Raw genomic sequence first — 13963 nt, forward strand, 5'->3', positions numbered from 1 at the left:
AGAGTCAGTAAATGATAGCAGAATGTTCACTTTTGGGAGAACTTTCCTTTTAAGTGCTGAAAAAAAGTGGATATGGCAACACTGTAAGCCAGGGGTGCCCAAACTTTTTTCTTATGAAGGACCAAAAACCAAACTCGATTGAGGGTGGTGGGCCAAAATTAAATATACCAAACTTTTACATTAAAGTTGCCATGGTAATTTCCTAATTTATTCAGATTTAAAAATACATACAAAAAATACTTTAATCGTATTATTAATTAAATAAATATTTTTTTTTTACATTTTACTGTATAAGGAACTTTTTATTGATTTGCTCGTCAATGTCTCGTGCATTGTTCTCTATGTTTGAGTGACAGTATTTACATTTTTAAAAATCTGATTTATGCACAACATTTAATTCTAACATTTAACTTTAGCTTGCTTTTTTGTTGCTTAACTATGAAAGAAAGAAAGAAACAAAACGTTAGGTTAAATTAGAAATGATGATCTCTGTTAAAAGCATTCGCCCCAACCTTCCTCCTCTTTTCTCAAATTTGATGGCGAGCCAAATCAAAAGATACCATGGGACAGCTTTGGTCAGCGGGCCCTAGTTTGATATCTCTAAGCACAACTTTTGTAAAAACAAAGAGAAAATATGGCTTTTCTGTTGATTGTGGTTTGGTTAAACTAACCATGAAGAGTCTTTTGTCACTTTAATATTACTTTGGTAAAAAATAATAGATGTCAATATGCTATAAGCTAGAACATTCCTGTGGTTATTACTGTATGTCATTCATGGCAAATTTGGAAGTAAATTCATGTGCATTATGATTTTGCCAAGTATAATGCGATCCTGGATTAACATCTATGTTGATCCTGGAACATCATTTTTGTTCGAAAATGTAATCCATACCTATTCCCTACCCCTAAACCCAACCACAACTGTAAATGATTCCCAAAACCACAGGGAAATAGTTGGATAACAATCACGTAGAAGTGCATAAACCTAACCGTAAACTCAACATAAACTGTAAACGGATTCCTTAATTCTGATTGGCTGATTGGAATGTTCCAGGATCAACATATATGTTAATCCAGCAACATGTTGGTGAACTCAGGTAGATGTAAATTCACACACACAAACACACATACAGTATGATAATTTAGGGAATTTACAGCTTTATCAAAACATGACTTTCACGTCTAAAACATTGCAGTGAGACCAAGTAGTTAAATTAAGTTTGTTGTTATTCATCTATAAACTTCATCCCGCACCATGCTTTGTTTGCACAGTGAACCTAGGCCATCTTTCTTTGGTATTTTATTATGTAACACAATGGCATTATTATTTAAGTGGGTTTAAGTGTCCAGATATTAAATGGAGCTTTTTACAATTGGAACCTAATTAATGTAAACGTTCCGTATTATGATGGATTTATTGGTACAGCCGTATAAAAGACCTGCCAGGAAAATGAATGCGTCATTAAGAGCATTTTAAATGAAGCAAGCAGTTCATCTCAGTGAAGAAACAGACTAATGCTAAGGGCTAACGCCGTTTGCCAGCTCTACCAGCCTTATAGAGACTCTAAAAAACCAGACCTGGATCATTACTCATGACAGCACCAAAGTCTTTAAAGCTAGCTTTAAAGTTAGAGAGCAATATACTGTATATGTGCAGCATTCACAACTGTTTTGTATTTATTAATAAAAGATGATTCTCTGACGATACTTTGACTCTTAGTTCTGTTTTCTGTATGTTTTCATTAAATATAAAGAAAGTGCTCTTGGCCCTCGTGGTCACATATTTTCTAGTTGAATGAGTTTTGTGGTGTAAGTTAAGAGTCAGACGCATGTCTTGTGTAACAGTGGATTTGTCACTCGCCCAAAAGCCGAAGAGCAAACGTATTTGAAGGTTAGTTTTTTTTGCTAAGATGCCTTTCATCGTTTTTGCCGAACAGATGCATTCAGTAAGACATGAAAGGCTTTTTTGATTTTTGGAGAAATTTGAGTTCAGGTCGCCAGTTACCAGATAAATTTCAAAGCAGCCAGTATAAATGTTTAAAAAGGTACAAACACACACAAAAAACTAAAATATCTAGTTAAAAATCATTATTCCTGCCAAAGAAGACAGCTATAGCAAACATTTATTGACAATGATCCATTAAGTTTCAATATATTACATTATTTTAACCACTTTTACCAGGATTTTATACAGATTTTTTTGATAACCTAAAACAATATCTTAGGGTTATATTTTTTGTATTGTAATGTGCATTAAGATGTGAAAAATATTCTTATATGAACTATTAAATTAAGAACTTAGTCCTTATGATAGCGATATACTCTTTAGTTGCTGTATACTTTTAAATGATCTAGAAAGTGTCTTCAAATAACAACAACAACAATAACAAAAAATAGATGCCTATTATATGTACACATTTAAATGTGCATAATTCTATAGTTACTAACACAACAACTATAGTGGCCTAATATAAACAAATTACACAATACTAGTGTTTTACAACTATATTGTATGTTATACTACAATACACCACAGTTTACTGTAGTGTAAACTATTTGTTACAGTTTATCAGCCAATTTAAAGCTACAGTTTGCACTAGCATTAATTAAAGAGTTATATATAGGCTACAGTATAATACACTTTATTAACGAAAGATTAAAAAAAAACTATATTCTTTACAACAAATTACTACAATATTTTTTTCATGTGGGGTAACTGCTGAAAATAATAAGTGAACTTTTGTGTGTGTGGTGGCGTTCGTATGTGGGCATAGATATATGGTTTGTGGGGATGAATGTCGCCATCTTGTGGAGACATTTAAAAGTCAGTTCGTGATGAACTTCAGCTGAATTAATTTACTTCAGGATCATGGCTTTTCTCCAAACGACACAACAGCTGAAGATTTCTGGAGGGTTTTCTTTTCCTTCGGAGATGAATCATTAGGATTGGAGCTGGTAAGTAGCTAATTATATAATTGATAAGTAGTTAAACACGGATAGGCTACCATATAATTTCGGCTAATGTTGGGGGAAAACAGGCCACAATACAAGTAGAGAAGAGAGTTTACTCTGCTGCGTCTACGTGTTTTTTTACAAATAGATTTTTAATCATTGTCTTAATAATTCAGTCAAGAAAATCTGAAAATGGTATCAATATAACACATTCAGTTCCATCGTTGTCATTGACATTTCACTCTCAGATATAAAGATGAGAGCTTTCACTGGGATGGTACTTTCAAAACGTACATATGCCCAGAGCCAGCCTGGTGAAAGGAATGGTTCTTTTTTTCCTCAAAATGTGGACTTTTTTGCAGTTATTCACCTCATTTGCATTCAATTATGATGTTTAAATACTCCAATGAATGGCATTTTAAGAACTATTTTTAGCTGGATTAGCTTGTTGTACCAAAAATATTTCATAAAGATTTATAATATACAAATAAAAAAAGAGCTTCACGATTTTCAACTAGCTTCATTTGAAAATGAATCTAACAACAACAACCTAATCAATATAAACAGCAATAGTCAGTCTAAGGCATTAAAAAATGTGGGAAAAAAAATATTAAAAAGTCTTTACTGACATAGCTATTTCTTAGAACTGCGCCTACACGTTTTGATAACATCTGACTTCATCAGAATAACCTGATGTAGTCGCAGTTTTAAGGAACAGCCATGTCAATAAAGGCTTTTTATGAGTTTTTCCACTTTTTTGTGCGCCTTGGACTGATTTTGATGTTTATTCTGATGAATCCCTAACACAAAGAGCACCGACACATTATTTGAGCTACCCCTAATAACATCTTTTTGTTTGATTTTGGATTTTTATACACAGCCTAATTAGTATTAAAAAATAACTTTAATAGGCTGCTTTTGGTGCTTCGGTGCTTGGTGTTCTTTCGAACCACACAGGTTCTTTCACCTGGCTACGGGCTTGCATATGTATTTAAAGGGTACCTCAAAGGTATATGTTAGTACCTAAATATTTCATACCTATACTTCTTAGGTACTAATATGTACCCTTGAGTGTAGGTCTGTCATGATATTTTTTTTGTTATAGGACTATATATTGCATTAAAATACTGTATATTGTTATAAACAATATTATTGTCATTTTTGCCACTCATTATATAATGCCAGAATGACAAAATAAGAGGCTTCAGTATCTGCTACCAGATCTATTTTTAGTTGTCAAAGTAAATATACCATAGTAATTTATAGTAAATACAATAGTGTTTTTAACCATACTGACACTGATACCTCCAGTAGACATAGAGATGTTGCTGAATCTGCTAAAATGTTGCTAGAATTGGTTTTGATGCATTAACAAAAATGATTGAGGTCTTGTCCATGTGTTGTGCTTTAAGTTTATATATTGATTATTGTGACAGACCTACTTGAGGTATTGTGAAGGACCCTTGAGTTACAAATGAATACTTATTGAAAAGGGACCACCCCTGTGAAAGCTATTGTACCTTTATTTCTGAGAGTGATGTGAAATGATAATTCTTTAATTAAACATTGTAACATTTTCTAAAATTCTTGTTTATTCACATATTTTTATGATACATATATACAGTGCTTGAGAATATACTGTAGAATTGTACACTTTATAAATAATTCTGGTGTTTTCCTGACATGTTTACCAGTGTGTTCTTTTTTTTTTTAAGTTTCTGGACTTTTTTTATAAAACATAACTCACAGGAATGTATAGTATATTGTAAAAAATACACAGGAACAATCAATATGCACATCACAGGCTTTTAATGTACAGTTAATGGTCATCTATAATGGTGATTGGTTGGAAACTGGTGAATAACTTTATAAGTATTGATTTTTTGGCATATAAAATGCAGTATGACCTTTCATTTCAAACAGCATTTTCTAGATGCCTGCCATGTAAATTTGAGTTGCTTTCATAAAGTGTGAAATTCTTTCATGTTTCTGCTTTTGATCATTCCACAATTTGCACAGACGGAATTGATTATGCATATTCAAAAAGAAAGGCTGATGTTGTAATAATCATAATGTTGCAGGAGGTTGAGAAGAGGATTGCAGATATATTTACATATTTTATTTTGGAGCATTTTTGGGTTGACAGACAGGTGTTAAAAAAGTCTTGGTCTTTTGAGATTTGCATCTTTTAGGTGTGTGGAGGATTGTTGCCTGATGTAATTTTTGACTCTATGTGCACTGTAGATTTGTCGTGACAGAATATGCGGTGTGCCTGAAGAAAGAAATAGGAACAGAGAAAGTATAGGTTAACATTATATTGAAACATCAACATCATGTTTCATATCTTTTAGGATTGATAATTAATATTAATTTTTTTTTAACGGCCCGTTTAGGAATATTAGGATTTTATTTTACCAACATTACTAAGGCAAATAGTTTTAATAGTCAAACCAAAAATACTTAAACAAAAATATCTAAACTCTTTATAATAAAATAAACATAAGTGTTAAAGAGAGTCTTAAACTTTATAAAAACAACATTACGAATTGTAAATTTGTATAACTACATTACTAAAAAAAATCAGATGGGGTGCTTGTGGCTTGGACACACAAGAAAACAAAAAACAAAAAGCCATTCTGGCGACAACCTTTTTTATTTACATTCTCCTCAGTGCTGCTAGCCACTGCACTCATTTACGGGTGTGTTGTTATTCTTACCTGAAGTGGCAATGATGCATGAAAAGCACGAGCGCGTTGTTTCTTTTATCATTTTCAATGCACTTTGAGCTCTGTTTCCCTACCATCTTTCTTTAACTAGGCAACCATCAAACGTTTCCTGGAGCATGACAAACGAATAAACCAATGCTGCAGCTCTGATACTTGTTCATGGAGAAAATGAAAAAGCACTACAGTGTTTGGGTGCGCTGTGTTTGTCTGACTCTGTGGTAATTTAAGTGTGTACATTCCATACAAAGTGTGAAGCAGGTTGGTTAGTTCTACTTGCATGAATCATGGTGTGTTCTGGAAATTTGAGATGTTTTTCAGCTAGGTGTACCTCGAAATGCAGGTAGGGCTGGGCGTTAAAATCGGTATCAATATTTATTGACCGAACACTCGTCAATATCGATAAATAAAGATTTGACTATAAAATCTATGAAGCACTATAGTTTAATTAAAAAATGGCTGCTGGCGCGCGCCCTGAAAGGAATGCCAATAACCCAGCAAGTTTGTATAGAGGTGCGCGACTTGCACCACGTGCACAGTGTTGCCAACTTATCGACTCTGTCAATAGATTTAGCGACTTTTCAAACCCCCTTAGCAACAATTTTTCAAAAAAGCGACTAGTGACAAATCAAAAAAAGCAACTTTTTTTTTGGTTACCAGAGATTTTTATTGACTTATTTGTCTATACTTAACCATCTCTACTCTTCTCAACGTGCTGCAGGTGATGCTGCCGTCCCCTACCTCGCCGCAGAGCACTGACAGATGGCCCTGTACTCGTACAGCCGTCTCTCCTACCTTCAGCCTGACAGCAGATCACCCCTCTCTGTACAGACATCAAATGCTTTAGCATCAGCAGTGCTTCTCCTATATTTTAACTATTTAATTTGACAGTTTATTCTTTTCTTGTTCACAATCACAGATATTTTAGTGAGTGTTTCAAAACTTGTCTGAGTTTATTACATCTGAGAGATTACTGCAAATTCACCACATCTATACTGATATACTGTATTCAAACAGCAATAAATTTAGTTAAGTTGAGCCAAACACAGCACATCCAAACACTGCAGCGCTTTTTACTTTTCTCCATAAACTTGTATTGGAGCTGCAGCAATGGTTTGTTCGTTTGTCATCCTCTGAGTAAACAGTGGATGGTCTGTTACGAGAGACACTATGGGAGCGCAAAGCAAATCTCATTGTAAATGCTCAAGGAAACCACACGCTCGCTCTTGTCTCTTCAGGTCAGGAAAAACATCACAGGTGAAAATGAGTTCTGTGAAGCAGCAGTGAGGAGATTGTAAATAAAAAAGGATGTAAGGATGTCGCCAGAGTGCTTTTTGGTTTCTTTTCATGTGCATCCCAGCCACTAGCTGAGTTTTTTTAGCATAGGGGTAATAAAGTCAATCAACATCAAAACTTGTAATGTTGCAATACTTATTTAAATAATGGTTCCTTTACTTGAAAGCTCAGATTTGATTATCATGATTTGTGTTGTTGACAGTTTGATGTTAACTGTATCATTATTATTCACGCCTAACAGATGTTGATCTACCTTAAAGTTTGCTTTGATTGTTCAGTATACATTTTGCACACTTTGTAACATTTTATTTATCAAGTTTAAGAGTTTCTTTAACACTTGTGTTTATTTAATTAAAAAATATCATAAATTAAGTTTAAATATTTGTTTTTGACAATAAGCACTATTTGCCTTTAGTAATGTTGGTGAATTAAAATAAAGTGCTTAAATAAAATCCTAATTATCCTAAATGTATTAAAAAATCAGTAATTATCGATACAAATGATATGAAACATGATATCGTGATGATTTTTTTTTGGACAATATCGTTCAGCCTTATATGCGCGTCACGTCCCTATTTGTACCACAATTTGTGCACCTCCATTGGAAATGCCAAACTTGCACCCTAAGCTTATTGGCATTTCTTCCAAGGTGCGTGCTCAGCAGCCACATTTTAATTAAAACTTTAGTACTTCATACTAAACATTTTTATCATTATTGACAGTGGTGTACGGTAAATAAATGCTGATACCATGTTTATTGCCCAGTATATTTTCCAAAACTACTAACCACAGAGTTATGGGATCAAAAAAATGTCAATCAAATTTTTTTTTTTTTATATTTCAAATGTGGAAAAAATCTACATGCGTTATGGATGTGACCAAAAAAGTAATGCTAATAAAATGCTAACCAAAAGTATAAGAGTTTTTGCATTGATGAGGTAAGAGCTTTTTTATGGATGTGACAGATGTGAAATTGGCACTTGTGTCTTGTGTGACTTTGGTAAATCAAATGTAATTGATTGAAAACATTGACAATACATTTTGTGTATTTTTACTGTACTGTAAAATATAAGACTACACAATCTTGCAAAGAGTTTTGCTATTTTAATAAAAAAACTTTAATTTTTTTCATGACAAAGTTGACATTTGCATGGATAATACTCAGAAACATCAAGGACCAAGAAAGAAAGATAGAAAGAAGTTTAACAGAGCGAAAATGTAGTGAGATTATTTTTTCTTATTTATTTGTCATAATTACAAGCAGTTCAAAATTTCACCCTCCCACAGCGTCTTCATCCTCAGACTTAAACTGAAAGCAGGAGCTGTTATAAAACACCCACACCATATGGAGTAATATAGTCATTAGAGTCAGAGTTTCAGCATGAATCATGAGACCTGAAAAGCATATGCGTCTACATTATTCTGACTGACAATCCAGCATCGAAACAATGCCGAAAAAGTGACAGTGAATTGTAGCAATGTTCTGAAAGTATAGCCATAACAGTCAAGCATTAGTCAGACAGCATGAGACTGGAGTGAAAGGATCATTACAGACTGTGCAAGGTTATTATTTAGTGGCATAGTTTACAAAAGAAAGAAAGGAAATGCATTTATTTTCATACACTCTCAAAAAAAAGACAGCATAAAAGCATTTGAACTGTGATACATTTGTTCTGAAACCAATCTGTTATTCTGTTTTTGTTGTTTCACTAAGGTGTAGCTTCTAAGTTGAGCAATTTTATGTGAACTGTTGTTTAAAAAGACTACATTAATGCATGATGAAGCCCAGTTTGACCTGCTATATATTTGTTCTGACAGTACTTTGTTATCTTTGCTTTTTTTCCACCTAAGCTGTAGCCTTCAAGTCAAATATGGAGCAACTTTAGGTAAACTGTTGTTTTGAAAGACTACATAAAAGCACGATGAAGCTAGTTTGACCTGTTATATATTCCTTCTCAAACCATTTTGTTATTTTTGCTTTTATTTTTTACTTGAGCTGTAGCCTTCAAGTCAACTTTTATGTTATGTATGCCCAACTAAATTCTAAGGCTACAATTGCACAAAATACAGAGAATTTTTTTTGTTTTGCTATCTTTCCATTCAAACATGTGAATTAAACTTATGCACAAATCTGTAATATCACATAAAATATTTCTGAATAAACATTGTTTACTTTCAATGAGTCAAATTAAATGTACTGTAATCGAACCTGATAAACTGGAGCTAAATATAAATAAATAAATAAATTGTGTTTCTCAGTACTGGGTTGTGGCTGGAAGGGCATCCGCTGCATAAAACATATGCTGGAATTGTTGGCAGTTCATTCCGCTGTGGCAACCCCTGATAAATAAGGCACTTAGCTAAATGAATGAATAAATAAGTTATGCCTCAGGCCCTATCCACACTAACATGGGTATTTTTTTAATGTTTTAAAAACTACATGGCTTTACTGTTTGTTCACAAGAAAACAGACTATTGGGAGACTGAAATCAAAACTCTCTGAAAACTCCGGCCAGGGTGAAGATTTTCTGAAACTGAGTGTGTTTACACAGAGACAGTATTATTGAAATTTCTCACTTTGAAAAACACTACCAAAACACTCAAATTAAGTTTACATTCAGTTTAATGCTTTTCAACATGGAAAGAAAAGACTTAATAGTTGCTAATGGGCTACATGCAAAGCTAGTGTTTTTAGCCAATGATAAACTTCCAGTGAAAGCTTAATGTGACTGTTTTCAATTTCATAAGCTTCCTTTTTACAGCATCAATGTTGTTACACAATTATAAAACATTCAGTTAAATAAATTAAATCATTCATTTAATTGATCAAGCTTAAAACGCGATGAAAGACCATGTAACCGCTAGCGCCGTCAGGATCAGCAGGTTAGCACAGAAACTCCATTGAAAATACTGGGGTAAAATAATCTGTCATATTGTTAAGACATGGCTGGGGAAAATGGTATTTAATGCAGTGTTTGTACGATATTATCAGGCAGAGAATAACAATGATTTTTAAAGAAATCAGACTTTAAACATGGCTATTTAATGATGGAAAGACAGATCACCGGGATTGCTGAGGCTGGCTGGCTGAAATTAAAAGTCTGTGTGCATATAGCCCGTTATATCACACAACTGACCTGTTGTTGTCATTTAGTTATTGCAATTTGGCTCAGAATAATTGATATCCAGATTTGTATTTATCATTCTGTAATCGAGTATCTGCTTCCAAATACAAAAATAATGTTTAATTAACACTTTTTTTTATATTGTTTATTAGTATTGGCTAACATTTTCATATCAGTTAATCACGGCTGGTTTGAGTTAAATTTAATTGAGCAGAATTATGACACTGTCTTCAGCAAAGCTGATTAATGGCTAAAGCAGCTTTATGATGTGAATAAAGACTCTTCATAAACAGTGTCACTAATATTGGGTGATACTCATCATATCCTCCTATTATCAGACTCCACAGTATTACTGAAGCTTATTGACTTATTGATTTAATCTTTCATGTATTTAATACATGCTTATTTAAATATGTAAATATTTACTTGCTGAATGATTTGCTTGAAATGTAAATTTTTGTTTGGTTTGCAAACCAAGATTGCAAAAGAAAACTGTCATGTTGCAATGTTGGTGTATGTAAGTGTTGAAACTTAAAGGCAAGCCTGTGGATTTCACACAAGCAATTTCCACAACTTGAAGCTGCTGAAAAGCTCTCAAAATCACAGTCAATTATTCAGTACTGTAGAGATCAAGCAATAACAGGCAGCATTTTTGGCATCTGTATTGATTCTCACAGCGACAACAAGAGAGAAATCTACTTATGCATCATATGTAATCTTTTAGAAATCACATTGATCTATAATTAATTTACAGTATGACTATGATTGTAATCTAATTATATATTGAATTTTAATTATTGAAGATTATTAGTTAAATATAAATAAAATGAATTCAAATTATTTTCTTTGACTGCTTTAACTGTTTTGTAGAAAGTGCATTTAAATAAAGCATAAAGTCACTATTAGCCTTTACAGTAATATAAAAAGCTATGCTTATATTTCCCAGAATGCAGATGCTGTATTGATTCCTGCAGATATAAGAGTTCACATCACAGCAGTTAATCATAGCAGCATTTTTTTTCTCCACTTGATTACAATAATAGGGATGTTTACATACAGAGTGAACTGAGGGTGCAAAATCAAGTGTAATCAAGTAGAGATGTGCATGCTATTGTTTCAGCATTGATATCGAAATGAGTGAATCTGTAATTGTCACATTGCAGGATCTGTGGGATTATAATTAAGCAGAAAACAAAATTCAGAACACATGCAAAGTCTAACCCTAATATATTGAAAGATCTTTTAAAGGCTGTGTAAGAATTTAAGTGAATTTAAACCATTCGAGCACAAGAAATGATGAAATTTGTAACTTTAACAAAGATTAATTGTATTTAATTTATGCAATGAAGACTACAGTACACTGTTAAATATGCAAGGCTGCACCCTTATCTCATGAGTATTTCTCATGTTAGTCATATATAAATATTTGCAAATTTCATGAGGCCCAAGTCCAGCCCCTAAACCCAGCCATCATTGGGGGATGAGCATATTGTACTAAATTGTATGAATTAGATTGTACAAATTAGCCACTAAATAAAAAATGTATATGAATTGCCATGAGATTGCATTGGTTGCACACAATTCCTTCATGTTGTCTTAACACAAACCGATTAAGTTAACTTAATAGTTTTAACAAATTTACGTGGATTGAACATAAAACAATGTTGTCACCCCCCCATCCCCCCACCCCCCTACAAAAAACTCTGGAATTGTTATTTTAGCTCATTTGAAATAAGTAGCTTGAACAAGCAGCAAAAATCATTTGAAGTGAATAAAAAAAAACATTTTCAAAATTGTCTTATACGACAAACGAACTGTGTTTTTGAATAGTTTTAGGACAATTTTGATAAAGTTTTGGTCCACTTCAATTGTTGACTGTTGTCCAGTTAAACTCCGTGGACACGGTACCGGGTCTGTGACGTCATCGACATTCGCTTCAAGATTTAAAGGACTAGCATTGCACCAGACCCCCCTTAAATGGTTTCGTTTGAAAGTGTAGAATCTATATTTTATGCACATATGCATCACTTTGGTTTTTTATTCTACTGTACAAAAGTTATTTACACTTAAATACACAGTATTTCGGAAACCCGAGCTGGGTATTTTTCACTGGTTCATTTTCATATGACACATGTACAACTTATAGCTCAAATTAAAGCTCTTGCCGGTGCTCATATGGTTCTACCGTTCTTTTTACTAAATGTTATTCACATATCAAACAGTTGCCGAATGAATCGCCGTGTTTCCATGGCGCAGAAGTGAAAACGATACATTTATGATCAATAAGCAGCCCCAGAAAAGGCAAGGCAAGGCAAGTTTAATTATATAGCACATTTCATACACAGTGGCAATTCAAAGTGCTTTACATAAACAAGAATAAAAGAAACAAGTAAAATAAAAATAAAAACAAATAATAAAAATGCGTCAAAACAAAACATAAAAACAGGTAAAATGTGATATAAAAGAATGAAGAAGAAGAGAAAAACATGATAGCAAAGACAGCTGTCATCTCTCACCTTATGCTCTGTGCTTCAGGGCCATTTCTCCTTTTATTGAGGTGATGTACATAAATAATCCTTTTATATGTCTGACGTCGTCCAAACACAGTGAATTATGTTTGATCAAACAAAAGAATAGTGAAATATGAAAACAATGATTGATCCCTGTGGCTTGTAAAGCACCTTTCATCAGTTGGAATACAATAACTTTTGCATAGTTTATGATAGAGACATTTTTTCTTTTTTCCTATGATTACAGACATGTGCAGGAACCACCAAAATCAATTACAGCACGCTAGACCACACAGAACCTGAAAGGTACACTTTAAAATTTGAGTTTATAAAAACAAATACAAAAAGCGCCTCTTTTTTTTTAAGGTGTTTATCATAATACAGACAACATATACAGTTAGTTTAAACAGTTTCAATAGTGTTTTATGACAATTCAAATGATTTTCTTTAAAATGATACCCAATTTTTGCATTTACGCTTCTGCATGTGGATTTGTGAAGCTTTTAAATTTGGGTTGGCAAAATCCAGGCGGAAATCCCAAAATAACAGCAGAGTTTAACTGGTTATGTTACATTTGATTTATGCTGTTAGACTTTTCAGAAAAGCATAAAGAACCATTTATTTTATTTGTGTCTTTGTTCTATTTAATTCATATTTGCTTTTTATTTATTATATTTATGCTGAAGGACTTCTTATTAATGTAACTTATACATTCTTCCTAAAAAGAGTTGGGTAAATTATCTTGTGAAATTATATTTATATTATACCACAATATACCACACAGACAAACAAAATATTACAATGTATTCATTTTTGCTTGGTTTTTATTATATTTATGCTGAAGGACTTCTTATTAATGTAACTTATACATTCTTCCCAAAAAGAGTTGGGTAAATTATCTTGTGAAATTATATTTATATTATATTTATACCACAATATACAACACAGACAAACAAAATATCACACCAAAATACCAAAATATACACCACAATGTATGTCCCCCCCCCAAAAAAAAAACCCACAGCCCTAAAATCAAGTATATTCAATTAGTATAATTGTTATCATGTTACATACTTGTGTACTTTGTTGTTTTGTTTTTATTTTAGAATTTTATTTCTCGTACACTGCATTCATGAACATTCACCTACGGTCTCAGAGGATCAATAAAGCTCTCAATATTGAAGGCAAGTACGCTATCTCAGACGCAGCTATTAAAAAACATGTGAAAATAACCCTGTTGAATGGAAAAGTGTGTTCTAGTTGTTTGACTTCAGTTCATTTTTAGATTTATTAAATATGGTGCTGTTATAAACCGCAGTAGTTGTCAAAAGAAGTCAGATTTCCTCTAACTAAACTA

At 32.9% G+C, this 13963-nt stretch overlaps 1 long non-coding RNA gene across 4 annotated transcripts in view; it reads left to right on the top strand.

Annotated features, from left to right (window-relative positions):
* The first annotated feature begins 2438 nt into the window (after positions 1–2438).
* Positions 2439–13963, top strand: part of LOC141377911 (uncharacterized) — a 345648-nt gene continuing 334123 nt past the window's right edge. For 3 of the 4 annotated variants that reach the window (XR_015509832.1, XR_015509831.1, XR_015509837.1), the window contains exon 1: positions 2500–2955. This is a non-coding gene — a long non-coding RNA (uncharacterized LOC141377911). Of the gene's footprint in view, positions 2956–13963 lie in introns of all 4 variants that reach the window. The other variant, XR_015509844.1, reaches the window with a different exon arrangement.

This window comes from Danio rerio, chromosome 15, assembly GCF_052040795.2.
Source record: "Danio rerio strain M-AB ecotype USA chromosome 15, GRCz13ab, whole genome shotgun sequence".
Lineage (NCBI taxonomy): Eukaryota > Metazoa > Chordata > Actinopteri > Cypriniformes > Danionidae > Danio > Danio rerio.